Source organism: Sus scrofa, chromosome 3 (genome assembly GCF_054392235.1).
Source record: "Sus scrofa isolate SSC_HxYL_T2T_F1_AM1 chromosome 3, Sscrofa_HxYL_maternal_Yorkshire_Landrace_v2.0, whole genome shotgun sequence".
NCBI lineage: Eukaryota > Metazoa > Chordata > Mammalia > Artiodactyla > Suidae > Sus > Sus scrofa.
In genome coordinates, this window is record NC_139385.1 from 59577298 (window position 1) to 59603646 (window position 26349).

The 26349-nt window shown below is 48.5% G+C and overlaps 1 protein-coding gene and 1 long non-coding RNA gene across 15 annotated transcripts in view; one reads left to right on the top strand and one right to left on the bottom strand.

Annotated features, from left to right (window-relative positions):
* The window catches only part of LIMS1 (LIM zinc finger domain containing 1), a 97142-nt gene that overhangs the window by 60703 nt on the left and 10090 nt on the right, over nucleotides 1-26349 (bottom strand). For 8 of the 14 annotated variants that reach the window (XM_021085646.2, XM_085015544.1, XM_085015542.1 and 5 more), the window contains exon 1: nucleotides 4243-4310. The exons of 5 other annotated variants lie outside the window; for them this stretch is intronic. The gene's annotated coding sequence lies outside the window, so the exon portion shown is untranslated. Of the gene's footprint in view, nucleotides 1-4242; nucleotides 4311-13981; nucleotides 14118-15028; nucleotides 15163-26349 lie in introns of those variants that run through there. One more of the 14 variants, XM_085015548.1, reaches the window with a different exon arrangement.
* Nucleotides 8300-19623, top strand: LOC146404653 (uncharacterized). The gene is made up of 3 exons (XR_014841354.1): nucleotides 8300-10014; nucleotides 16781-17944; nucleotides 18531-19623. It is a non-coding gene; the product is annotated as an uncharacterized LOC146404653 (long non-coding RNA).

Below are 26349 nucleotides of genomic sequence, written 5' to 3' on the forward strand. Positions count from 1 at the left end.
CTCCCAAGGCATGTGGAAACATCCTTCTTTTACCACCAGAGTCTCATCAGGTACATGATGGATGAAGACCTTTATGGTCTCGGAAGTAAAGTCAAACGGAATAGTGGTTTTAATTACTGACCAGGCCAATCAGGATTACAGGGAGTGAAAAGCAGCTTCTCTGAGAAAGCAGGGGGCGGAGGTAGGGACAGGAAAGGAAGCTGATCCTGCAGGATTTCCCCAGAAGCCCCTTCAGAGGCAAATTCGTCCTGCTAAGTGGGAGAAGCCAGACAGAGAGAGTCACAGGCTGTGTGATCCCACTCACAAAGACACACACAAGAGGCAAGTTCACAGACACAGGAAGTGGGTTAGAAGTGGTCAGGGCTGGAGGTGGAACAAAATTAAGGCTCAAAGCTGCACAGTATCTGTCTGGGGTAAATGACAGTGGTGCTGGTGGTACAATACTGTCAGTAGAGTTAATGCCACTAAATTTTATACGTAGAAATGCTTCAAATGACGAGTGTTGTGTTAGATGTATTTCAGCACAACAAAAGGTCGACTTTGTTGGCCATCTGGATCTCACCAAAAATCAACTGAGACTCCTTTTACACACATTATATGAATTAATCCTCATTACCCAGAGATGAGGTAAATTGCCATTGACAGATGGAGAATCTGACACTTGGATATTAAACAATGGGTTCAGAATCATATAAGCGGCAGAAATAAGATTCGAACCCAAGTCTGGTAGCTGTAAACCCGTGTTCTTTCAACGACAGCACAGTGTTTGTAGGAAAAACAGGCTCGATGGATAAATGTGAGAGGAAAGCAGTCTCCTTATCGGCCCCGAGCCGGTCGATTACGTGACAGGAAAGACTTGCAACAGCTGGACCCAAGAAGGTGTCCAACACCTTCCCTGGCTGCAAATGAGCTTCTTTCCAGTGGCAAAGAAGCTTCCTTCAGGCATAATTTGTAAGCCCTATAGATATATGCTAAGGGCATGTCTGCCCCTTCTCTCCCCCAAGAAGACTGGGTAAATTGATTTTTCGATTTTTCACACCCTATATACCGTCTCCCAAACACTCATCAGGAGTTAGAGCCCGCGATTTCCCCAAGAACGCCGCCGTCTGGTGTATAAAGTGCTTTTCCTACAAGTCACCGCCTGCAGCTCAGGCACTCACTCCGCAGAACACCAACATCTCCGTTAGGCAGACGATTAACCGTGCCTCAGAAATGACGGCAACACATAACTACAACCTGTCCTCGATTTTACAAACCAGACAAGAGGTCGTGAGAGGAGCCCAGACCCTAATCATCTGCCTTCTGAAGTTGAGTGGATGGATCAATATACTGCTAAGAACTCTGGGGCAAGACTTAATTCAAGCTCATACAGGGCTGCTGCTTTAAAAAACAAAACTAGGAGTTCCCGTCTTGGTGAAGCGGAAACGAATCCAACTACAAACCATGAGGTTGCAGGTTCAATCCCTGGCCTCGCTCAGTGGGTTAAGGATCTGGCGTTGCTGTGGCTGTGGCGTAGGCCAGTAGCTGTAGCTCCGATTAGACCCCTAGCCTGGGAACCTCCATATGCCGCAGGTGTGGCCCTAAAAAGTTAAAAGACAAAAAAAAAAAAAAAACCCACAAAAAACTAAAAATACTGGTTAAAGTTCCCTTAAAGGCGCTGTCTTTTCTCTGGGAACCCTCGGAGCTGCTGACATCAGGAAATGCCTACAAGACAGAAGACTTCCTCCCAGCCCTGCCAAGGCTGGGGTCCAAGGCCCTGTCACAGAGATCCTCTGAGCCCACATCGAAGGACACCCAGTCCCACCAGCTGGGACCGTCCCCAGTGATCCCTACATCCCCAGAATCCAGTGTAGCACGAGCATGGAGCAGACCAGTCACCATCACTGGATGAGGGACTCAGGGACACCACTTTCCTGGGGCTCCCCCGCCTCCCAGCACTGCAGTGCTGTCACACCACTTCTCTGCCAAGTCCCCCAGACTTCACACTATCACTGCCACTACCCCCCACACTGGACGCCGTCTGGATTTCTCTCCTTCATTCAACACTGAGCTCTCAAAGGTCTGAGCCAGGGAAACAGGTGACTGGGAGACAATGCCTCGCTGGCTTCAGGGCCTCAAGGGCTGGCGGGAAGGACAGGGCACCAGTCGGCAGAGGGCCAGGGCAGGGCCCAGAGCCTACAAGCCTCTCGAACCATGTTGTTCTGGGAGATGGAGGTCAGTGATGGGGATTCTGACCAGAGAAGCAAACCCTCCTCCTGCTGTAACCAAATGCCTTGAAGAGCCCTTCCTGCTCCTTTTTTCCCTTTTTTGGCTTTTTTTTTTGGCTTTTTAGGACCCACAACATATGGAAGTTCCCAGGCTATGGGTCAAACCAGGGATACGGCTGCTGGCCTACACCACAGCCATAGCAATGTGGGATCCGAGCCACATCTATGACCTACACCACAGCTCACAGAAATGCCAGATCTCCAACCCACTGAGCAAGGCCAGGGATCAAACCCACGTCCTCATGGATACTAGTCGGATTCATTTCTACTGTGCCACAACGGGAACTCCCCTGCTGCTTCTGAGTGTGAAACGCCCTCATCTCCTCAGCCAGGCTCAGCTCTCCCACCCCACATGCACCCCAGGGAGCCACTCCCCACACACTAGCCCCACGCCCCGTCCCCACACATCGTCCCCACTCGCCATTCCCAAGAACTGCCAGGGCCCCTCCTCTGGGTGACCCGCAACGTGACCCTGACCGCATGCATGATGGGCTAACCCTTTTGCTCTCTGCTGCATCCTGACACCCCAAGTGTGTGTGTTTCCAGCATCCTGTTCTTTATTTTTTGAGCCATCAGGGTGCCTTTGGCTGCAAACTAGGGCATGTACCGGCTTTATTAACTGAAAGGCCAGAGGAAAGTGATCAGTGATCACCCTTTTTCACTTCTTCTTGTTCCCTGAAAAAGATAAGTCTCTTCTCCTGATCACTATAGCTGTTCTGTATGTCATGATTATGTATGTTTGTATTATACAGACATATGCATAACATAAACATAAATATATAAGAAACTCCCTTATCCATCACCCCACCCTGGACCACAGGGTGGTATGTTCATGTTCCTGAAGATCAGCTGTAATAGAAACACTTTCATAAACACATTTGAATCTTTAAGGAAATTCACTGTGTAAGGCAAATCATGTGCAAGGCATAAGATCTTTAGGGGTGAACCATCACCTCTTAATAATAAGTGGTTTACAAATGGAGACTTGGTGCATTAAGTTTCCTTTAAAAGTGGCCGCTTTTTAAACAGTTACCCCGTTTAATGAGTAAGAGCAGCTCCTCCACTAGTTGTGGTGTTTGTTCTCACCATGGCAAGGTGAAAGTTCACTAACCACAGTGTTTAACAGGACACATTTTTTGGTTTGTGTTAAGACACTCGACAGCACTGGAGTTAAAAATACATAATGTAATAAAATGCCAAAAAGCATTACTAAGGGCTTTTATAGACAAAGTCTCTGCAGGACCATAAACTCCACGGCACTAAACATTACCAACATTGTTAATATTTTCTGTCCAAACAGAGGCCTCCCTTCCTCACCCGCTCTTGCTGTGAGACCCATACCACATAAGGTAGCTTTTACACACATTCCATAATTAAATACACACCCACAGGAAGTAAGGGCTGCACCACTGCCCTTTGCAGCAGGGAGCAAAGAGCTGTTAATTAGAAAGGCCAAAGGCAAGTACCAGACCTATTACTTGCATGTTTCGACAATGTCTTTGGGGTTTTGGTCTTTTTACGGCCACTCCCGCGGCACATGGAAGTTCCCAGGTTAGGGGTTGAATTGGAGCTGTAGCTGCCAGCCTACACCACAGCCACAGCAACACCAGAGCTGAGCCGTGTCTGTGACCTACCCCACAGCTCAAGGCAACATCAGATCCTTAACCTACTAAGCGAGGCCAGTAGATAGCGTCCTCATGAATGCTAGTCAGATTTCTTTCCATTGAGCCACGAGACGGGAGCTCCTGGGGTTTGCTTTTGTTTTTATTTTATGGCCGTACCCACTGCATATGGCAGTTCCTGAGCCAAAGATTGAATCCAAGCCACAGCTGTGGCAATGCCAGATCCTTTAATCCACTGAGCTGGGCTGGGGATCTAACCCTCACCTCCACAGTGACCTAAGCCACTGCCGCTGGATTCTTACCCCACTTAGGCCCTCTGCACATACGGCCCCACTGGGCAAGGAAGTCCTTACCTGCTGCCTCCGCACTTCCACACCTCCTGATTCAACACAATCCTCTGTGCCCTTCTGTCCCTACTGTCACTTGCTTATCAGGGCTCCGGAGGCTGGTTTCTCATCACAGCGAATTATCTTCCAAACGTCTATTTCCTATACTGCCCAGAACTTCCTCATCTTAACTTCATGTCTGTTGCCTTGAACTATATTTAAGCCGATGAAACCAAGTGGAGGGTTTTTCCTGCAAGCATCAAGCCACGTGACCTGGTATTACATGAGAACCCACAGCTCTGAGGCAACAACACCCCATGTCACAACTCACACCCCACCGGGTTGTTTCACAGACTTCACCAAGTCAAGGAATTCATGTTCGTTATTGGAAGTACTTGCAACATGTAGAGAGAGATTTAGAAAAAAGAGCAATAACTGGTCAGCGTGGAAAGAGGTAAGCCCTCTTGGGTCTTGATGACACCTCACACCTGAACTGACAGAGCTCCTTTTAAGTTGTTCTGGAAGCTTTACCATGCTGGTGTCCACGGCTGGTCTTTATTTTATCTTCTTGGCAGCGTTGGGCCATGCAGGCCAAGAGCCACGGGTCTAAACAGTGTAAACAGCTCCTTCTGCCCCAGATGACCTGCTCAGGTGCCTCTGCAGCCCCCTCCCCTGCGGCCCCTGCCTCCTCCCCTATGCCCCCCTGCACTGCCACCCCCCGCCGCAGCCCACTCCCCTTCCCTTGCCACCCCCCTCATGCCTCCCCACCCCCTCCCTGGTGAGTCACCCCCTGGACGGCTGAGCCAAGTTCTCCATGAAGAGGGAAAAAGGGGTCTTTGGTGAAGATGCAGGAGGACTCGGGGGCTGCCTGGCTTCACCCGAACACAAGACCCACCTGTCCTTAAGCGACTCCCTGATTATAGAGCACCATTCTCAGGAGGTAATGGATTTCTGGGTTGGGGACCCTGAAGCTAATCTCTAAAGATGAGAAAACAATCCATGATTTTGCCTGTTCCACCAGCCCAAGAGCGGGGCACTTGGAGGCAGGACAGCAGACAGCAGGCCCTTCGCAGACTGTCCGACTGCAGGGAGTCTGGTGTCTGGGAGGTGGGAGGCTCACCTGAGACAGAGAGGCCCAGAAAGTTCTGAGGTTCAGGCTCAGCCCCCGCCTCACTCTGGGTAGGACCCACCACCAGGGCAGTGGGATTTCTCATGCAATGCGGACGCAGTCAAGCTGCAGCGAGGATCTTCTGGGTTCAGCTGATTTACTCCCTTTTAGGGGTGGGAGTGGACGCAGGAAGCCGGAGAGCAGAGCCGGGTGTGGGAGAACCACCCCCACCGTTCCCGCCGCAGGTACAACCCTGGGAATCGGAGTGCCCGTAGGACGTGGCAGTCTCCCTGAGGACATAACTTAAGTCACAGCAGTGTGGAGAGGAGACTCCAACATCTTGCTGTCCCCATGCTTGACTGATCACCTGCACACGAAGAAAATAAACAGGGCTGTGACATGGGCTCAGCCCCTCCTCTCTGGCCGGTCCGTGTGGGTCCCTCCTGACCTCTGCCTTCCAGAAACATCTCTCATGAAGGTCAGTGACCTCTTAAAAAACAAATCCACGAGATGTCTTTCAATCTTCCTGACATGCGACCTTTAAAAACAACGCTCTCCGGGTCATGTCAGGTTCTACCCCCTGGGCCTCCGGACCTGCATCAGGACCTCCCACACTGTGCCCCACTTCCTCCCTGTGACATCCCATGCCAAATGCACGGTCAGCCCCTGTCTGTGGGCCATTTCCAGAGAATTCCTCACAGCAACTCAAACCTGAGGATGGGATGATGCCTGCCCAGTGCCCCCGTGTCCTCCCCGCAACCCCATCCTCCCCACGGCATTGCCCTCCCTTGGGCACATCCCCAGCCACACAGGGCTCCCCTAGCATCCTGACCCCTGGTCTTCAGGTCATCCACTTCTGCTTGTTCCAGCTCCTAGACCCTCTGCCCACCTCACCTGCCACAGTCCAGATCCACGACTGCCCTGGGGTCTGTGGCTACAGCCTCCTTCCTGGGTTCTCTGCCCCAGCGGTGCCCGAAATCAGACCCTGAGACCCAGCCGGGGGGTCTCTAAGGAAGAGCTCTGCCCCCCACTGGGCACAGGGTCGGGTTCCCCTGTAACACCTGGGGCACCTCCTCCCCGGCCTCTTCTCTGGGCACTCCTGCCATCACGTACTGAGGACGCACGCACGTGCGCACACACACACACACACACACACACTTCTGGCAGGCTGCTGCCTCTCAGGCAGGAAGACCCTCCCCATGTCCCCTCACTGACAGCCTTGCACACTGAGGGGGCAGCAGGCTCTTGGTCACCCCAACCCCCTCCAGCCGCACCACCACCTGGACCCCACAGGCCCCCTCACTCATGTTGCAAGGGCTTCCTTTCCTGAGTCTTGGGGAGCTGGACTCCTTGCGCCCATGGCCCCTGCGCACTGGGCCTTGGTAAAGTTCAGGGAAACCTGGCCTGTCAGAGAGGCAGTGGTTTCACCTTCTGCTCAGAAAGGTGGTGCAGGAGAAGTTCCAGAACCTCCTAAGGCCCTGAGGAGGAGCAGTGTTGGGGGCAGTTCCATGACTTCCTAAGCTGCCCTGCCCCAGGAGAAGCTTCGGAAGCCGGCTAAGGAGGCAAAAGCACAGCAGCTAAAAGGAAGCCTTTTTCTTAAGAAGGAGATGCTTCTCTGTTACCCTGGAGCCTGACTGCCACACGGAAGGGCCTGATAAACCCTGCCGCTCCCTCAGGGTGGAGAGGGAGGGCCTGCAGGGGGTCAGCAGGGGTCAGCAGGGGTCAGACTCCTCCAGCAGGTGGAGCTTCGGCTCTGTGTCATCCTGGCCTCAGGCTAGGTGCCAGGTCGAAGGCCCGGCACTCCACCCAGCTGAGGCCTTGCTTCTGTTTCTGCTCCCTTCGCAGGGCAGGCCTCACGAGGGCAAAGTTGGGCTACAGGCCTTGCTCAGAGCACTTGCTGGATGCTCACGGATCTACCTGTAACAGTTCAACATCCTGACACACCTCTTCCTCTCTGCCTTTGAAAACCCTGGGGTAATTCCACGCAATCTGATTCCTCCAGTCTACCAAGCGCTACTAACCTCTCGTCTTTATTTATTTTATTTTATTTTATGGTTGCACCTGCGGCATGTGGAATTTTCTGGGGCTAGGGGTTGAATTAGAGCTGCAGCTGCCAGCCTACACCACAGCCACAGCAACTTGGAATCTGAGCTGTGTCTGTGACCTACACACAGCTCACAGCAACCATGGATCCTTAACCCACTAAGCAAGGCCAGGGATTGAACCCGCATCCTCATGGATGCTAGTCGGGTTCTTAACCCACTGAGCCACAACAGGAACTCCACCTTTCGATCTTTAGATACTCTTCTTACTGCCTTATTACAAGACACCTTTACCACCCAACAAGTTCATCACATCCACTCCTGTACACACGCTTTCCCTGGGTCTCTGCTCTATTTCACTTGAGGAAACATTAACTTACCAACCATCTCTCACTTAACAACAACAAAAAGCACAAAACCCTTTTCAACATATCTTAATCACTCTCTTAAAGGCTTTGAACTTTTAAATAGAATAAAAAAGAAATTAATACCACCTATGAGGGTAAAGGTTTTTTTTTTGTCTTTTGTCTTTTTAAGGCTGCACCTGCGGCACATGGAGATTCCCAGGCTAGGGGTCGAATCAGAGCTACAGCTGCCGGCCTATACCACAGCCACAGCAATGCAGGATCCGAGCTGCATCAGAGACCTACACCACAGCTCACAGCAAGGCCAGATCCTTAACCCACTGAGCGAGGCCAAGGATTGAACCTGCATCCTCATGGATGCAAGTCAGGTTTGTCAACCACTGAGCCATGAAGGGAACTCTTATGAGGGTAAAGATTAAAGAAAAATCCCAAGCAAGCTTTGTGCTTCATTCAACTTACAAATCTCAGGGCATTCCTGGAAAACCTCAGTGTTTATTAAAACTATGTAAAACTACTCTGTGAACATACCTAAAACAGAAGTAGGTGCTATCCTCAGAGAATTATAAAAATTTTTTCTTTTTTTTTTTACTTGTACCACAGTCCTGTGGATGTAAACTCTGCAACATCCAGCACCCAGAGCCCCATCCAGCACCCCTGGTCCCATCCGGCCTCCCTGGCCCTAGCCAACTTCACATCTATGTGCCCCAAACCATGGAGGTAACACAAAATGCCTACAAGCACCCAGTGGCTGCTTAGGAATTAGCTCTACCCCACTGAGAACTACTGACTGAAGGATTCCTGAGGCCATCAAGCTACCTAATGGCAAAAGCACTGATTAAGTATCTGGTGGATCCTCTGTTGCTGCTGGAAAGCTGACACCAGCATCAAGATCAGGCCCCCTTCCACCCAAGCCCTCTGTTCTGGCTGCCGCTTCCCCACCAAGGGCAGGTGGACAAGTCTGGCCTCAGCTCATCCCTCATCTCCTGAGGCAGGTGTAGAGCACATGTCCTGTGAATGTGACCCTCTGATTTCCTCTGTCCTGGTGGCACCTCTTTGGGGCTGGTTTTGGCCGTAGACTCACAAGTTATCCAAACATCCCTCACTCACGGTCACAAACACAGACTAAACAGCACCGGTGACTCAGGACTGACTTCTGGAACAGTCATCACAAACCTAAACATATGACTCTTCAGAGAAGAGAGTCAAGAGTGCCTCAGATGAAAGCGGTGCAGCAGGGCACGGCTGCACCTGCTCCCAGGAGCCCTGGCCTGACCCCATCCCCATGGAGGCGGGACGGTGAGGGGGAAGGGGAACCACGGACTCAGCGCAGAAAAGGCCCAGCGAACTGCAAGAGTGGCAGGCCTGCCGGGGGCGCCTGGGGCGAGGGCAGCCAAGCACTTCTGCTCCAAGCGAAGTTGGGGCCAGGCTGCTGACTTCTGCTCCACATTGTTTGAAAAAAGGTTAGTTCTCATTCCAAAAGCACATACTACGTCTGCAAATGTATTAAAAAAAACAAACAAACAAAAAAAAAACCACTGCAGGTTTAAAGATTTCAACCCCCTGACCATGGAGGGGAAGTTACAAATGACAAACCAGTGAGGAAAACAGCAGTGTGTGGAGCCATTTAATATGCCTGACAAGTCCAAGGTTGTCAGAGGCTGTCACCAAAGGACCATCGCTCCAGCAGCTCACACATACCCCTGAAGTAATCAGAGTAACCCCCTTCCCTGAATTATTAAATGTTAACATTAAAAAAGGGAGGCATGGGAATGGGTGTGAGAGGGAGGGGGGGCAATGAAAATAATCTGCATGACGCTGTGACAGTGGGTCTGTGTCACGGTCACTTCTCAAAACCCAGAGAACATATAGCACCAAGTGTAACCCTAAACCCAGGGTTTGGGGGGTCATGACCTTCGATGCAGGTTCATAGATTATAACAGAGATACCACTCAAGTGGGGGATGCTGATAACAACGGGGGGGCTGTGCCTGTGGGCACTGGAGGCTCATGAGACTCTCTGTACCCCCCTCAACTTTGCTCTGAACCCAAACATACTAAAGATAAAGTCTTTAAAAAATACTGTCGAGGCTGGAGTTCCTGTTGTGGCTCAACTAGTATCCATGAGGACTTGGGTTCAATCCCTGGCCCTACTCAGTGGGTTAAGGATCCCGAGTTGCTGTGAGTTGTGGTGTAGGTTGCAGACATGGCTCCGCTGTGGCTGTGGTGTAGGCCGGCAGCTGCAGCTCCGATTTGACCCCTAGCCTGGGAACTTACATATGCCATAGGTGCAGCCCTAAAAAAGACCAAAAAAAAAAAAAATTTATATATATATATACATATATATATGTATATGTGTGTATATATACATATATATGTATATGTGTGTATATATACATATATATGTGTGTATATATACATATATATGTGTGTATATGTGTGTATATATACATATATATGTGTATATGTGTATATATGTGTGTGTGTGTGTATATGTGTGTGTGTGTATATATATGTGTGTATATATATGTGTATATATATATGTGTGTGTATATATATATATGTGTGTGTGTGTGTATATATATATATATATAATATTAGCAAGGCTGTAAAAATCAAATGATAATCAGTCCCCAACTCAAGCATGAAAAATTTGAAGCCAATTCTATATTAAGTTTACAATTTTGCAATTTCCAGGAGTTATATCATAAATATCATTAATAAAATCATGACCAACCCACAAAACCTTGCTTAAGTCCAAAGTGTAGCTGGAACGGTGCAGCAGCAAGCAGCGGATGTGGAAACCAAGGGCTTAGGTTCAAATCTCTGCTGAGGTTTGCTGGGGGTGATGGCCTTGAGAAAATTACGTAATGTCTCCAAGTCACATTTCTCACCTATGATACAGGTACAGGAACACTCGCCATGCAAGTTTCATGTGGCGTTCAAGTTCAAGTGAGGAGGTTACACCCAACAGTCATGAGTGACAACACTGCCCCCCCAAGCCCAATCCAGGCTGAGTGACAGGTGTTGGGGGGGGGGGGTGCTAGATCAGTGGCTAGGAGCACGGGCACAGGGTCTGTACAGAAGGCGGTCCTGGGCACTGACAGAATAGCCCCAGCAAGGGGCCTCTCAGTACCAAGCACCAGGCCACGGGAGTGGGAGAGCCTTACACAATCCTTAACTACAATGCACTGAAGCAAAAGCAATGCCAAAAGCTTTCCGAGCCTTTAATCATCTGTTCTCCTTTGAAAAGCCTTTCACTGATATTGTCTAGCTCTTCATGTTCCCAAGAGAAATTTCAGCCGCTTAAAAATGGAAATTCAGCCACAAAACTCAGGTAATTTTTTTGTGGAAAAAATAGGAAAAAAGATACTCAAAGCCTTGGAAAACATCCAGACCTAATCAAAAGCAAAATCCACAAAAAGAGCAGACTTCAACCCAATCCTTGACATGTGTAAACTGCACTCCTGAACAGATTTCCATTTTATCTGGATTCAGGCATCTTTTAAACCAAGAGCCTAGAGAGCGAATAAAGACTTCAAAGCATAATAAAAAAAGCTAAATTTGAGTTCAAACCCAGATCAGCCACTTCAGTGAGTTCCTCTGAAGCCTCTGGGACCCTCACATCACCACTGGCTTTCCAGGGTGGAGGGCGGGATCACTCCTCAGCCCTTCATGTCATTGCTCAGAAAACACAGCAGTGAAATCTTCTCCGATGCCCCCTCCACTTGAATGAGCAATGTCCACCTCCTGTCCCCTAGACCTTCCTCAGCTTCCTGCTGTATTCCCAGGCACTAGGACATACCTGGCCCATGGTGAGGTTTTAGACACATTTAACTGAATACGTGATTCAAGTGAATTCATCCACCACCTACTTTGTAGGGTTGTTTTAAGGTTCACGTAGAAATAAAAAATAAAAATGCATTTGCCAAGGTGGAATTGTGAAGAAACAGAAAAAATGAACTAGTAAGTTGATTGACTCAGTAATCAAACCCTCCTCAAACCAGGACCAGATAGCAACACTTGTGAATTCTACCAAACATCTAAAGAAGAATTAATACCAATGACTCTCAAGTTCTTTCAAAAATTAAGAGGAGGGAACACCTACAAACTCATTCTAGGAGGCCAGCATTACCCTGATACCAAAGCCAGACAAGGATACCAAAAGAAAAGAAAATCATAAGCCAGTATCCCTGATGGACATAGATGCAAAAATCCTCAACAAAATACTAGCAAATTGAATTCAACAATAGGATATGGGAGTTTCCGTCGTGGCTCAGTGGTTGACGAACCTGACTAGGAACCATGAGGTTGCGGGTTCAATCTCTGGCCTCGCACAGTGGGTTAAGGATCCAGTGTTGTGGTGAGCTGCAGTGTAGGTTGCAGACAAGGCTGGGATCCCGAGTTGCTGTGGCTGTGGGCTGTGGCTGTGGCCAGCAGCTGCAGCTCCGATTTGACCCCTAGCCTGTGGCCCCATATGCCACAGATGCGGCCCTAAAAAGACAAAAAGACAAAAAAAAAAAAAACCAAGAAAAAACAATAGGATAGAAGGCGCATACACTGTGATCGAGCAGGATTTTATTCCAGGGATGCAAGGATGGTTCAATACCAGCAAATCAGTCAATGTGATGTAACACTTTAACACAATGGAAAATAAAAATCAAATGACCATCTCAACAGATATAGGAAAGCATCTGAGAAAATTCAACATCAATTCATAAAAAAAAAAAAAAAAAAAAAAAAAAAAAAAAAAAAAACCCTCTCAGAGTTCCTGTTGTGGCTCAGTGGAAATGAATCTGGCTAGTATCCATGAGGACACAGCTTTGACCTCTGGCCTCAATCAATGAGTTAAGGATCCAGTGTTGCAGTGAGCTTTGGTGTAGGCTGCAGACTCGGCTTGGATCCCATGTTGCTGTGGCTATGGTATCAGCCAGCAGCTGTAGCTCCAATTCAACCCCTAGCCTGGGAACCTCCATATGCTGTGGGTGTGGCACTGGGAGCTGCAGAGACTCAGCAAAACTAATTCACACTACACATTTGGAATGTGCCTGGTTCCAGACCCAGAGGAAAAGGATGAGGGGTAGGCGGGGACGCAGGCTCAGCCAGGAGCTGCCTCAGGGGTCTAGGAGGTTCCAGAACATAAGAGGATTCCCCAAGACAAGGCTTTTCTATGACTCCAATAGCAGAAGAGTCAGAGAAGGGGGTGGGAGTGGGGACAAAAGGGGCTTTGGGTGACAGTCCGCTCAGTACCACTCTGACCGTGGTGATGACATCATGCATGATGCTCAGGACGGGCGGCTCACTGGGCCAGTTACATCTCAATAAGCACAAAGGAGAAAACTAAGACTCTGGGGATGTGGACAGAGTCAGGCTGGGACGTCCACCCCACAATGAAAAGGCCATGGCCCCTCAAATCCTTGTCTCCAGGGGCTCTTGGCACACTGCCATGGCCCCACAGCACCCATCGCATGTGGTCTGTGTTTCATTACAGTTTTGTAACTACTGTGCTAAATTCATCTTTTCCAGGAGAACTTCCCCCTTTACCCACCTTTTTTTTTAAAAACATAAGGGTCAGTGGTTCCTAGCTGGCAGGCAGGCTGTTAGTCGAATCTGGCCGAGCTGAAGAAGGAGAAACAGCTCCCAGTGAAAGAGACACCCCTGTAGGACGGTCTCTGCCCCTGCAGCCCCAGTGCCTCCCACATGAGGCCTTCAAGCCTACGCCTCTCTACACACACCTCATCACATAGGATTCTGTGCTAAATGCTCAAGACCTAAAGGTGAGAATAGTCCAAGAGAGAATAGATGAAAAGCTTAAGATTCACTGTCTAGGAGTTCCTGCCACAGGCAGTGGGTTAAGAATCAGACTGCAGCGTCTCAGGTCCCTGCAGAAGCTCGGGACAGATGCATAGCATTTAAGTCCTTCACAATGAATAACACACAAAAACACTTAACACCCACTGCAGAAAAGAAAGGGATAAAAATACAAACCTGGTTTCCATAAAGCCTTTCATAGCCCAGAAATTTTAGCAACTCTGAGATGTTTAGTAACTTTGAGAAATGTTAGCACATAACTAAATACATATACACACCCAACAAGATACAGACACCTCTCTTCCAGCTGGCTACTCAGAGCTCCCATGGACCAGCTCTCCTGGGAAGCCCGCGGGCTCTGGGTGGCCCAAGGCCAACACTCCAGCTGCAGGAAGAGTGGCTCTGTGCCTCCCCCGCCCCACCCCCCACCACAGGGCTGGGTACCTTCACTCAGTCCCTCTCCCCAGGGTCCACTGCCGGTGCTGGTGCTGCTGTCCTGCAGGGTGCGTCCTCACCAAACTTCCCTGCTCCCCACCGCCTCCAGGACACCCACATCCCCCTGAGAGGCTGTGAGTCAAGCCTTGGGACACAGAAATATGGCCTCTTTGAGTCACTGGTTCTGCTTCTCTTTCGTGTCTGTTTGCTTCAGGGCCTCGTTAGTTTGCCATTAAGAAGGTTTCCTCCCTCTTCCTCCCCTCCCCACCAACCCGCCAGCAACTTCTGGATTCCAGACACCCTGGGTTTCTGGAAAGTTGATCCCTTCAGGGGCCAGAGAGAATACTGTATTACTGTAATGTCTGACTTACTTTTCTCCAAATATAAAAACAATGTTGAATTCTGTCTCCATAATTCTTAAAACATAAAGCAAAGATTTAATGAACCCTTTCTCCATTTATGCACTGCTCAATGAGCTAGCATTATTTTTCCCCCAAGTAATTATCCCCTCTCTTATCATTCTCTCTCCCCTACCCTTAAAAACAGTAAAATGGCGGCGGGGGGGGGGGGGGAAATCTCTTAACAAATAATGTTGGGAAAACTGGATATCCATGTGCAAAAAGATGAAGTTGGGCCCTTACCTGGAACTATATACAAATATTAACTCAAAATGAGTCAAAGACCTAAAAAGCAAGACCCAAAACTCCCCATCTCTGAGAAGAAAACGAGGGGAAAAGCTGCACGATGGTGGACTGGGCCCTGGTTCCTTCAATGTGGCACCAAAGCACAGGCACTAAAGCAAAATAGATCAATGTGACTACATCAAACTTAAAATCTGTGCATCAAAGGAGACAATTAGGGTAAAAAGTCAACCTATGGAATGGGAGAATACATAGGGGTTAATATTCAGAATAAATAAAGAGCTACAATTTAACAACAATAAGATCAAATAGCCCAACCAAAAAATAAGCAAAAGACTTCGAAGAGACATTTCTCCAAAGAAGACATACGGATGGCCGAGAGACACATGAGAAGATGTTTAATATCACTACTCACCAAAGAAAGGCAGATCAAAATCACAAAACTGTTCCCAGAGCCCCTAGGATGGCTATACCAGAACAAACAAAACCAAAATCAAACAGCAAATGCCAGGTGTTGGTGGGGATGTAGAGAAGACGGCAGCCTTGTGCACTGTGGGTGGGATCGTAAATGGTGCAACTGCTATGGAAAATGTATGGCAGTTCCTCAAAAAATTAAAAACAGAACTTCCTGTCCTGGCTCAGTGGAAACAATCTGACTAGCATCCATGAGGACGCAGGTTCAATCTCTGGCCTCACTCAGTGAGTTAACGATCTGGCGTTGCTGTGAGCTGTGGTGTAGGTTGCAGACATGGCTCGGATCTGGTGTTGCTGTGGCTGGGGTGTAGGCCGGCAGCTACAACTCTGATTCGACCCCTGGCCTGAGAATCTTCATATGTCGGCCCTAAAAAGACAAACAAACAAACAAAACAGAACTACCAAATGATCCAGCAATCCCACTTCTAGGTACCCATCCAGGAGCTCTGGAAGCAGGCTCTCAAAGAGATACCTGAGCACCCGTGTTCACAGCAGCATTATTCACAGGAGCTGAGAGGTGAAAGAAACACAAACATCTACTGACAGATGACAGATATAAAACACCCCTACCCCTCCAGGGGACACCAGGCAGCCCTGAAAGTGAGGAAACGACCACAGGCTTCAACGTGGACGAACCCTGAGGACCTCATGTGGAGGGAAGTGGTCCGTCACAAGCGGACAAGCTCTGCACAAGCTCACTGACAGGAGGAGAGGTGTCTCAAGCAGTGAGAGCCAGAGACAGAGGACGCAGAATCCTGGGGGCCGGGGGAGGGGGGATGGGGCGCTGCCGTTTGATGGGGACAGAGTTCCAGTCCCAAGAGATGAAAAAGCTCTGGAGATCTGTTCACAACGATGTAAATATACTTACCACTACTGAACTATCCACTTAAAAATGGTTAGGATGGTCAATTTCATAGTAGGTATTTGTATTAACATTTTTAAAAAACACCATGATATTTGGGAAAGAGCATGAGTTTGAGTCTCACGGACCCATGCTGGAGCCCATTCCTGGGTGGCCAGGGCCAGAGCCAGTACCCTCATCTATATAAACGAGGGTATAAATAATACATATCTTAAGACGCGGATGTGAAGACCAGAAAACTGCTGACCCAGGACAGAACCGCACCCCAGCATCACCAGCAAAGCGGCACCTCAAGATAATGGCCCACTAAGTCAGGTACTGCACTGGTCAAGGCGCCTAGAACCCACATTTAATCCTGGCAGGAAGTGGGGTGGGCAGGACTTAAGCCCCACTTTGTGCAAGCAGAGAAGAGGCCTGACTTACCCCGGCCCCACAGGAAGGGACAGAGCCCCAGTAAACCCTTAGTTCACCTGCACAGGAGACAGAGCTGGCAACACAGAAACGAAACAGCCCGCAAGAAACACACAGGGTGTAAGTAACGTGTAAAACAGGCCATGAGGATAATGTCCCAAAGGCCACCTCAAGGATCAGAGAGGATTAAGAAAAAAATGTTCACGTTCACAATTTACATTTCCAAAGATTGGTTTAAAAGGTCATCTAAGCTCCTACTGTTGTGGTTCAGCGGGTTAAGAACCTAGCACAGTGTCTGTGAAGATGTGCGTTTAATCCCTGGCCTCGCTCAGTGGGTGAAGGGTCCTCTGTGGCTGTGGCGAAGCCCAGCAACTACAGCTCAGATTCCACCCCTAGCCTGGAAACTTGCATATGCTGCAGATGTGGCCCTAAAGAGGAAAAAATTAAAAATAAAAATAAAAAAGGTCATCTAGTCTCAGGCTTATCTTTTGACAAGTTCACTCCCTCCCTAAACATCCATTTTAATATCCAGCCACCTTTCAAGACAATTTTAATTCTATCTCATGATGCAGTTTAAGTCAATGGCCTTCTTCTTTCTCCAACTAAGAAAAAGGCAAGTTAACACCCTCTGTGATCCAAGATGATGAAATGACTTGTCAACGGTGTTTTAGCAGAGACCTCCCTTCCCACTGGCTGATGCAGCATCCTCTTAGTCACCTTGCCAGAAACCGCATCACCTTGGCCGAGCCCCAGTGATGGCATCACTGTTACATGGCCCTGTGGAGGGACATGGCCTAGGTACCCCGTGGGAAGGTGCCACCTGCTCTACCAGCCCCCAGTGAAGAGGCTGAGTTGGAAGGGGCATTTGAGAACCAGCCAATTAGGGAACAGCTCAGGGTGTGGAGCAGGTGGGCGCGGAAGGGGCATTTGAGAGCCAGCCAATTAGGGAACAGCTCAGGGTGTGGAGCAGGTGGGCACAGCCTGGCCCAGCATTTGCCTCCCGCAGCTCTGCTCTGTCCCTCCCGTGGCCCAGGGTGTCTGGCTGCAGCCCCACAGGCCCATCTGGATGAGGGCAGCCAGGTCCCTCTGCCACACTGACCCATGCCTCCTCCTGGGATGCGGCCCAGGCCCACAGCTGCCCTGAGATCAGCCTCACCCATCACCCCCCAACCGCCGAGGATCTGAACCGGTCACAGCAGGGGACACAGTCCATCAACTCACCAAAACATTATAAAAGTATGCACATGTGTGCTCACACACACACACACACACACACACACACACGCTGAAGGGGGCTCCAGATCCCACAGCAACTGTATCACAGAATAAGACCCACTTCACAGAGATTGTATTTGAGGGTAGAGGTCATAGGATGCTTTTAAAAGTCAAGAAAAACTTATTTTAAATGTGAAAAACAGGATCGCTTCTCAGAGGTTAGATTTCCACATTTCGTGATACTGAAGTGCTTTCTAAGGAGATACAAAGCCAATACTATGTTGCAAAATTAAAGTAATCATTTTGGAAGTTATTAATAGTCCATTAGGGGAGTTTCTGTCCTGGCTCAGTGGTTAACGATCCCAACTAGTATCCATGAGGATGTAGGTTTGATCCCTGGCCTCACTCAGTGGGTTAAGGATCTGGCATGAGCTGTGGTGAAGGTCACAGATGTGGCTCAGATCTGGAGTTGCTGTGGCTCTGGTATAGGCCAGCAGCTGCAGCTCCAATTCAACCCCTAACCTGGGAACTTCCATACACCGAGGGTGTGGCCCTAAAAAGACAAAAAAACAAACAAACAAACCAAAAAAAGTTTTATTTTTTTACTCCTTATAGAACAGAAGCAATTATCAATAACAGCTAATTGAAATCAACTCATATTTACAGACCAAGAAATCAAGAGAAGCTTCTTTGACTACATGCAATGAGCTACCTGGTTATTTTCAGACACTCTAAGGCTGTTGAGGACACTTAAAAACTCTGAGACCAATGGGCATCCTCGTCCTCTAGGCTGGAGCCCCAACGCCTCAGAGTCAGAGTCCCTCTGGCTCCCCACTCCCCAGGCTTCTGGACAGGGTCACCCGCAGACTCGAGCTGACCCACTGCAAAGGTGCCTAAGTCACTCTGCACAGAACAGTTTTAAGGAAGAGCCGTGAGCTCAACCATTCCCAACTAGTATCCATGAGGGTGCAGGTTTGATCCCTGGGCAGGGACCAAGTGCTGCGTCAGGCATCCCGGCGGGGCTTCTGTGGTGTTATTTTCCTGCTGTTAAGTGTGTGCTTAAAAGTTTTATCACAGCTGATGTATAAAGGATATTAGCCTCCAGACATTCTGCAGACTAAGCCAAACTAAGTCACATTAAAAAAAAATATGAGAAATGCCATAACCAAAGGGGCACTGAGCGTTATAAAAACATGTGCTCTGCTGGGCTGACAGAATGGATCTGTGATCACCTAGTCGGTGTGAGACACTGCAACAAGAATTTCCACAGTGGAGTTCCTGTCACGGCTCAGTGGTTAACGAATCTGACTAGGAACCATGAGGTTGAGGGTTCGATCCCTGGCCTTGCTCAGTGGGTTAAGGATCCGGCGTTGCCGTGAGCTGTGGTGTAGGTTGCAGACGTGGCTTGGATCTGGCGTTGCTGTGGCTCTGGTGTAGGCTGATGGCTACAGCTCCGATTCCACCCCAAGACTGGGAACCTCCACATGCCATGGGTACGGCCCTAGAAAAGAAAGAAAGACAAAAAAAAAAAAAAAAAAAGAATTCCCACAGTGACTTTCTTTCTACTCCTGTACTTCTAACTCTATAGCTATCTAACAGTCCATGGTTATTTCTCTTTGCTGGAAACTCTTAATAGAACACTAAGAGAGACAGAGAGATGGAGAGACAGACAGATAGATAGTTTCATTCTTTTATTCATTTTGGCCATGCTGGTGTCATGTGGAAGTTCCCGGGCCAAATGCCACTGCAGTGACAGCACCAGGTCCTTAACATGTTGAGCCACCAGGGAGCACCTTTATGTCATTAAGCACTAAACCCTTGGTTTTCCATGGTTCATAAGACATCGTGCTTATTGGGAGAACTACATCAACTCCTTCTCAAACACACACAATGCTGGATACCTTGATGTAAACAATTTCACAAAGCATTTTACACTTCAAACTTTGAAACTTTTTAACTCACAAAAACTATCGAGTCTCTAATTTTATTTATTTATGTATTTATTTTTGTCTTTTCAGGCCTGCATCCATAGCATATGGAAGTTCCCAGGCTAGGGGTCAAATCGGAGCTGTAGCTGCTGGCCTACACCACAGCCACAGCAATGCGGGATCCAAGCCACATCTGCGATCTACACTACAGCTCATGGCAACACTGGATCCTTAACACAGTGAGTGGGGCCAGGGATTGAACCTGTGTCCTCATGGATACTAGTTGGGTTTGTTAACCACTGAGCCATGATGGGAACTCCCCTAAAGAAATATTCAAAAGAATTCAGGAGGTCCCTGCTGGCTCAGCAGGTTAAGGATTCGGCGTTGTCATTGTAGCAGCTTGGGTTCAATCCCTAGGCGCTGGAAATTTCACATGCCGTAGGGGCAGCTAAAAAGAAAAAGAGAATTCAAAGCAGGAATTCAAACAGATATCTGTACCCCCATGTTCACAAAGGCATTACTCATAAAGGTCAAAGGTAGATACAAACAAAGTGTCCAAGACAGGTAAGTGCATAAACAAAAGGTAGTCTCCATACACTGGAATGTAATTCAGCTATAAAAGGAGTGAAATTCTGACACCTGCTACAGCAGGCAAACCTTGAGGACATTGTGCCAAGCAAATAAGCCAGTCACTGAAAGACAAACACTGTAGGATTCTGCTTACATGAGGTCCCCAGGGCCGTCAGATCGTGGAGACAGAAAATGGAACAGAGATGCCAGCGGCTGGAGGCAGGGGCAATGGGATTTGGTGTTTAACAGGGACAGAGTTTGTTCAGGACGATAAGAAAAAAAGGTTCTGCAAAGAATGGTGATGGCCGCACCCATTGTTTTTGTTTGGGCGTTTCTTTAGTTGAAGTGTTATTGACATACAACATTATTTCAGCATCAGGTTTACAACATTATTTCAGCATCAGGTTTACAACATAATGATTTCACTCCTTTTATAGCTGAATTACATTCCAGTGTATGGAGACTACCTTTTGTTTATGCACTTACCTGTCTTGGACACTTTGTTTGTATCTACCTTTGACCTTTATGAGTAATGCCTTTGTGAACATGGGGGTACAGATATCTGTTTGAATTCCTGCTTTGAATTCTCTTTTTCTTTTTAGCTGCCCCTACGGCATGTGAAATTTCCAGCGCCTAGGGATTGAACCCAAGCTGCTACAATGACAACGCCGAATCCTTAACCTGCTGAGCCATTATGTCACACCGAGAAATGATCTCCACAATAAACCTAGCTCCCATCCGTCATCACACAAAGGACTTCCGTGTGATGAAGACATTGAGATTTACTTTCTTAGCAATGTTCAAATATCAGAACAGCATCATAAACTAGAGTTGCCATGGACACCACACCCCCCAGCACTTATTGGTGAGTTTTGTTTTGTTGGTTCATTTGTGTTTTGGTTTTTTTAGATTCCACATAAAATGATAACATACAGTATCTGTCCTTCTCCATCTGACTTACTGTACTTTGAGTAACACCCTCTAGACCCATCCATGTTGTCGCAGATGGCAAGATTTCATTCTTTTTTATGGCTGAGTAGTATTCCACTGTGTATACGCACCTTGCCTTTATCTTTTCATCCATCAATGGGCACCTAGGTTGTTAGTGCCCTTTCCTCTTGGCGTAAAGAGTTCCCTTTGACCTTTCTTACAAGGTTGGTTTGGTGGTGATGAACTCTTTCATCTCCTGCCTGCCTGGAAAACACTTTCTCTTTCCATCTCTCCTTCAGGTCTGAATGATAACCTTGCTGAGCAGAGAATTCTTGGTTGGAAGAGCTTTCCTTTCATCACTTCAAATATGCCAGGCAACTCCCTCCTGGCCTACAGGTTCCTTCATTCTTTTGTTCTTTTGCTCTTTCTTTCTCTCCCTGCCCTTTCTTTTTCTTTTTGGGGCTGCACCTGCAGCTTATGGAAGTTCCCAGGCTAGGGGTCAAATCAGAGCTGCAACTGCCGGCCTACACCACAGCCAAAGTAACTCTGGATCTGAGCCATGTCTGCAACCTACACCACATCAAGGGGAAAGACCAGATCCTTAACCCACTGAGTGAGGCCAGGGATCAAACCCGCATCCTCATGGACACTATTTCAGGTTCTTAACCTGCTGAGCCCACAATGGGAACTCCACCTATAAGGTTTCTGCTGAAAAAACCTGATGACCTTAACAGTAATGAACCATGCACTTAAAATTGGTTAAATCAGGAGTTCCCACTGTAGTGCAACAAGATCAGCAACGTTTCTGCACAGCCAGGACACAGGTTCGATTCCCAGCCTGGTGCAGTGGGTTAAGGATCTGGTGTTGCCACAGCTGCGGCATAGGCCACAACTGTGCCTCAGATCTGATCCCTGGCCTGGGAACTCTATATGCCACAAGGTGGCCAAAAAAGAAAAAACAAACCTATACTAAACAAAAAAATATGGTTAAATGGTAAATTTTGCATTATGTACACTTTAGGACCTGAACACCACCACCAAACAATTAAAAATGAGAATAAACTAGCAGAAAAAGAAGTCAAGTTTTCAAAACATTTCCACCTCTGCCATTTCATTACTACTCTTTTCATCTTACAAATGAGAAACTGAGGTCCCAACACCAAGTCAGGGCAAAGCCTGGATTCGCTTCCCAGGCGGTGGGCCCCAAAGTCCAGCACTTACCCACTTCAGGAGCCCCTTCCCACCCCATACTTCCTTCTCTCAAACCTCTCCTCTCTCCACCAGCCTCCATCTGAACAATTTAATGATCACCATGCAATAAAAAGTATTATTCATAAGACAGGAGAAAAAACCTGCTACCATCGGAAAAAGTAGGTATTTTATGGAGAATCAGCACAGACAACACATGTGTGTCCTGCACCCACTTTCAGGTCTGGATACACTAGGAGGCTTTCAGATGCAAGGAACCAAAAGCAGCCAAAGTGCAACAGGTGTAAATCACGAGAAATTTATCACACAACTGGGAGATTAGGGGAGGGAGGGACCCAGGCCTGGGACAGATCAGCAGCTCACAAATCCAGGTTCCTCTCATCCTCTGCTCTGACAACTCCATGCCAGAGTCTCCTCTAGGGTGATCCCCTCATGATCATAAGATGGCTGCATGGGAATGAGGGCTGCCATTTCATCATCTGAAGATTCATTACTACCATTATTACAAAGGGCCCACTTCATTATTTTTTTCCTCTCCTGCTGGATGTGGGAGAAAATGTTACCCACATAAGAGAGTAAATCGGAGTTCCCATCATGGCTCAGTGGTAATGAACCCAACTAGTATCCACAAGGATGCAGGTTCAATCCCTGGCCTCGCTCAGTGGCTTAAGGGTCCAGCATTGCCATGAGCTATGGTTCAGGTTGCAGACACGGCTCGGATCCCAAGTTGCTGTGGCTGTGATGTAAGCCTGCAGCTGCTGCTCTGATTTGACCCCTAGCCTGGGAACCTCCATATGATTTGGATGCAGCCCTAAAACAAACAAACAAAAAAAGAGAGAACAAGAGATCCCGTCGTGGCACAATGGTTAACGAATCCGACTAGGAACCATGAGGTTGCACGTTCGATCCCTGGCCTTGCTCAGTGGGTTAACAATCCAGTGTTGCCGTGAGCTGTGGTGTAGGTCGCAGACACAGCTCGGACCCCGAGTTGCTGTGACTGCTATGACTCTGGTGTAGGATGGTAGCTACAGTTCCGATTAGACCCCTAGCCTGGGAATCTCCACATGCTAAAAAAGACCAAAAAAAAACAGAGAGAGAGAGAGTACATCGTTCCTGATGCCTAGGTCACATGAGTCCCTGGGCCACCAACAGTCCCTGAGTGAAAAGCAGACCCCAATTAGCTCAGAAAGGATAGGTTCAAGTGGCTGTTTAGGGGTAAGGGGGAGACAACTAAAAAAAAAAATCTGCATTTGAGTGATAAAGCAAAACACAGGAAATGGATGCTGAGAGGTAAGCAGCAATGCCCACTGTGCAGTCTCTTTTGTTTTTAAATGTCTGCACCCTGGTATATGGAAGTTCCTGGGCCAGGAATGGAAGCCAAGCCGCAGCTGCAACCTATACCACAGCTGCATCAACACAGATCCTTAACCTGTGCCACAGTGGGAACTCCTACTTTTTTTTTTTTGGCTGCATGGTGCAGTGGCTTGATGTGGGATCTCAATTCCCAGACTAGGGATTGAACCCAGGCTGCAGTGGTGAAAGCACCAAGTCCTAGCCACTAGGCCACCAGGGAGCTCCCCTGAGGTGCTCATTCAGCAGGGAGGGGGGGGGGCAGCTCAAGAGTGATGCTGAGGCTGCAGGCCCTGGGGCAGGCGCTCCCCCACAGCACCTTGGCCTTCACCTGGTGCACCTGTCATTCTGGCTCCCCCCAGCACTCTTGGCTGCACAGTCTCCTGGGCATCCAGAAACCAGAAGCTTTTTGCAGAAAACACTTGGCGGGAGAATCAGTGGTAATGAATCCACTGTGAACTCCAGCTCTAAAGACAGGACCTCAAGTCCCTGCATCTGTCACCCATCTGACAGTGTCGACCTGAGTGCAAATGAAGGTAGGTTTCCTCCAGCAACAAAGGACTGAAGGAAAGGGTGACATCCTTGGGAATCAAGGTACAAGCCTGCAGCAGAGGAGCCATGCACTGTGACATTCCCAAGAGGACAAGCACAAAGTCACAAGTGGCCATGCAGGAATGGAGCAGCCCCATCTTGGGACTTTCTGCTGGATCCCAGGACTACCTTCCAATGCTATGGGGACAAGGAAATGGCAGCAGAGAGAAGCCCTTTCAGTGTCACTGTCATTCAGGGTCTCCCTGGAGTGGAAGGGGCCAACCCCGGCTTGCTCATGTTCCAGAGACCTCCGCCTATTCAGACAAGTGACGGGACCAGGGCCGCCTCCAGCTACAGTGACCAGCCAGCAAGCCCGCGGTGGCAGCTCCTGGAAGACTGGCCTGCAGTCTGGAATCTCCTGGTTCTTCACAGTAACAAGCCTCAGCAGGGACATTTACGGGAGCGTTCTTTGTTTGTTTTTTTGTCTTTTTTTAGGGCCACACCTGTGGCACATGGAGGTTCCCAGGCAAGGGGTTGAATCGGAGCTGCAGCTGCCAGCCAACACCACAGCCACAGCAACACAGGATCCGAGCCGCATCTGCGACCTACACCACAGCTCATGGCAATGCCAGATCCTTAACCCACTGAGCAAAATGAAGGATCAAACCCGAAACCTCCTGGTTCCTAGTTGGATTCGTTTCCACTGAGCCACAACAGGAACTCCTACAGGAGCATTCTTGTCTCTGAGCATGGAGAACGCCTCACTGTGCCCTTTCTAAGGGCCCAAACCACCCTCCTTCATACTGAAAGAGGCCCTGCGAGCTCCTGGTCCCTTCAGCTCTGCCCTTCAGGCTGACATGGGGCCCTGAGCCTGTGCCACAGGAAGCTCAGGCCAGACCCCATCTCCAGCAGAGCCTCCATCACCATGACCCCCACTTAATCCTTCCACAAGCCAGCCACCATCCTCGCCAGCCCTCTGAGTTTAAGAAACAGTTAGTTAACACTGGCCATGTCCTTCAGTCATGGAGCCATGATCCAGAAAAGAAGCCAAAGTTAAGGACAGTGAGCCTAGGAGGGGAAGAATTCTCCCCTCATAGGACTTAACTGAGCCAGTGAACCTGGGCAGAGAAACAGGAAATCTTGGAACCCGAGGCTGCATTAGTGAGGCCTGGAAAAGCCATGGGCCTTTCTCTCGCGGGAGGATGAAGCTCACATGAACTGAACCTCTTAATGCAGCTTCCCATTTAGCAGCTGAACAGCACCAGAGTAATTCCTGATGCTCTGAAACCAGGTCCCCTCCCATTAAACCTGATTTACAGAGTTCCCATCATGGCTCAGCAGAAATGAACCTGACTAGCATCCATGGGGATGCAGGTTCCATCCCTGGCCTTGCTCAGTGGGTTAGGGATCCGGCATTGCCGTGAGCTGTGATACAGGTCAAAGAAGAGGCTCAGATCTCGTATTGCTATGGCTGTGGTGTAGGCTGGCAGCTACAGCTCCAATTTGATCCCTAGCCTGGGAACCTCCATATGTCATGGGTGCAGCCCTAAAAAAAAAAGAAAAGAAAACCTGATTTACTTTTTGGCTTGATAAGGCCATGACACAGAGGTCTCAGGGGAATAATTTTCATTTCTCCTCAATCCACCTCTATGCTTCCCAAGCAGGAATTCATTTTTAAGACCACATTCCTGAGATAAGCACTGCAACTTCTTTGATGTCACAGACATACAGGTGCACCTCGGAGATGGTGTGGGCTCAGGTCCAGACACCCCAACCAAGTGAGCAGTGCAATAAAGCAAGTCACGTGAGTTTTGTGGTTTTCCAGTGCATAGTCACACTGCCTATTAAGTGTGTTAGGTCTAAAGAGATAACATAATTTAAAAACACTTCATTGCTAGAAAATGTTAACCATCAACTGAGCCTTCAGTGAGCAGTAATATTTTTCCAATAGAAACACCAAAAATCCCTGAGGACAGCTCACCAGAATAATAACTATGAAAAAGTTTGACATCTTGTGAGAATGACCAAAATGTGACACAGAGAAATGAAGTGAACAAATGCAGTTGGAAAAATGGTGCAGACACACTTGCTTGAGGCAGAGCTTCCCCAGGTCTGCAACTTGTAAGTGATGCTGGATCTGCAGAGAGGCAGTGGGGGGAGGAGTCTGTCTGTCCCTTGAGGGGACTGGGTCCAGGACCCCCATGGAGACCACATTCCATAGATGCTTGCATCTCTCACATTAAAGGGCAGGACAGT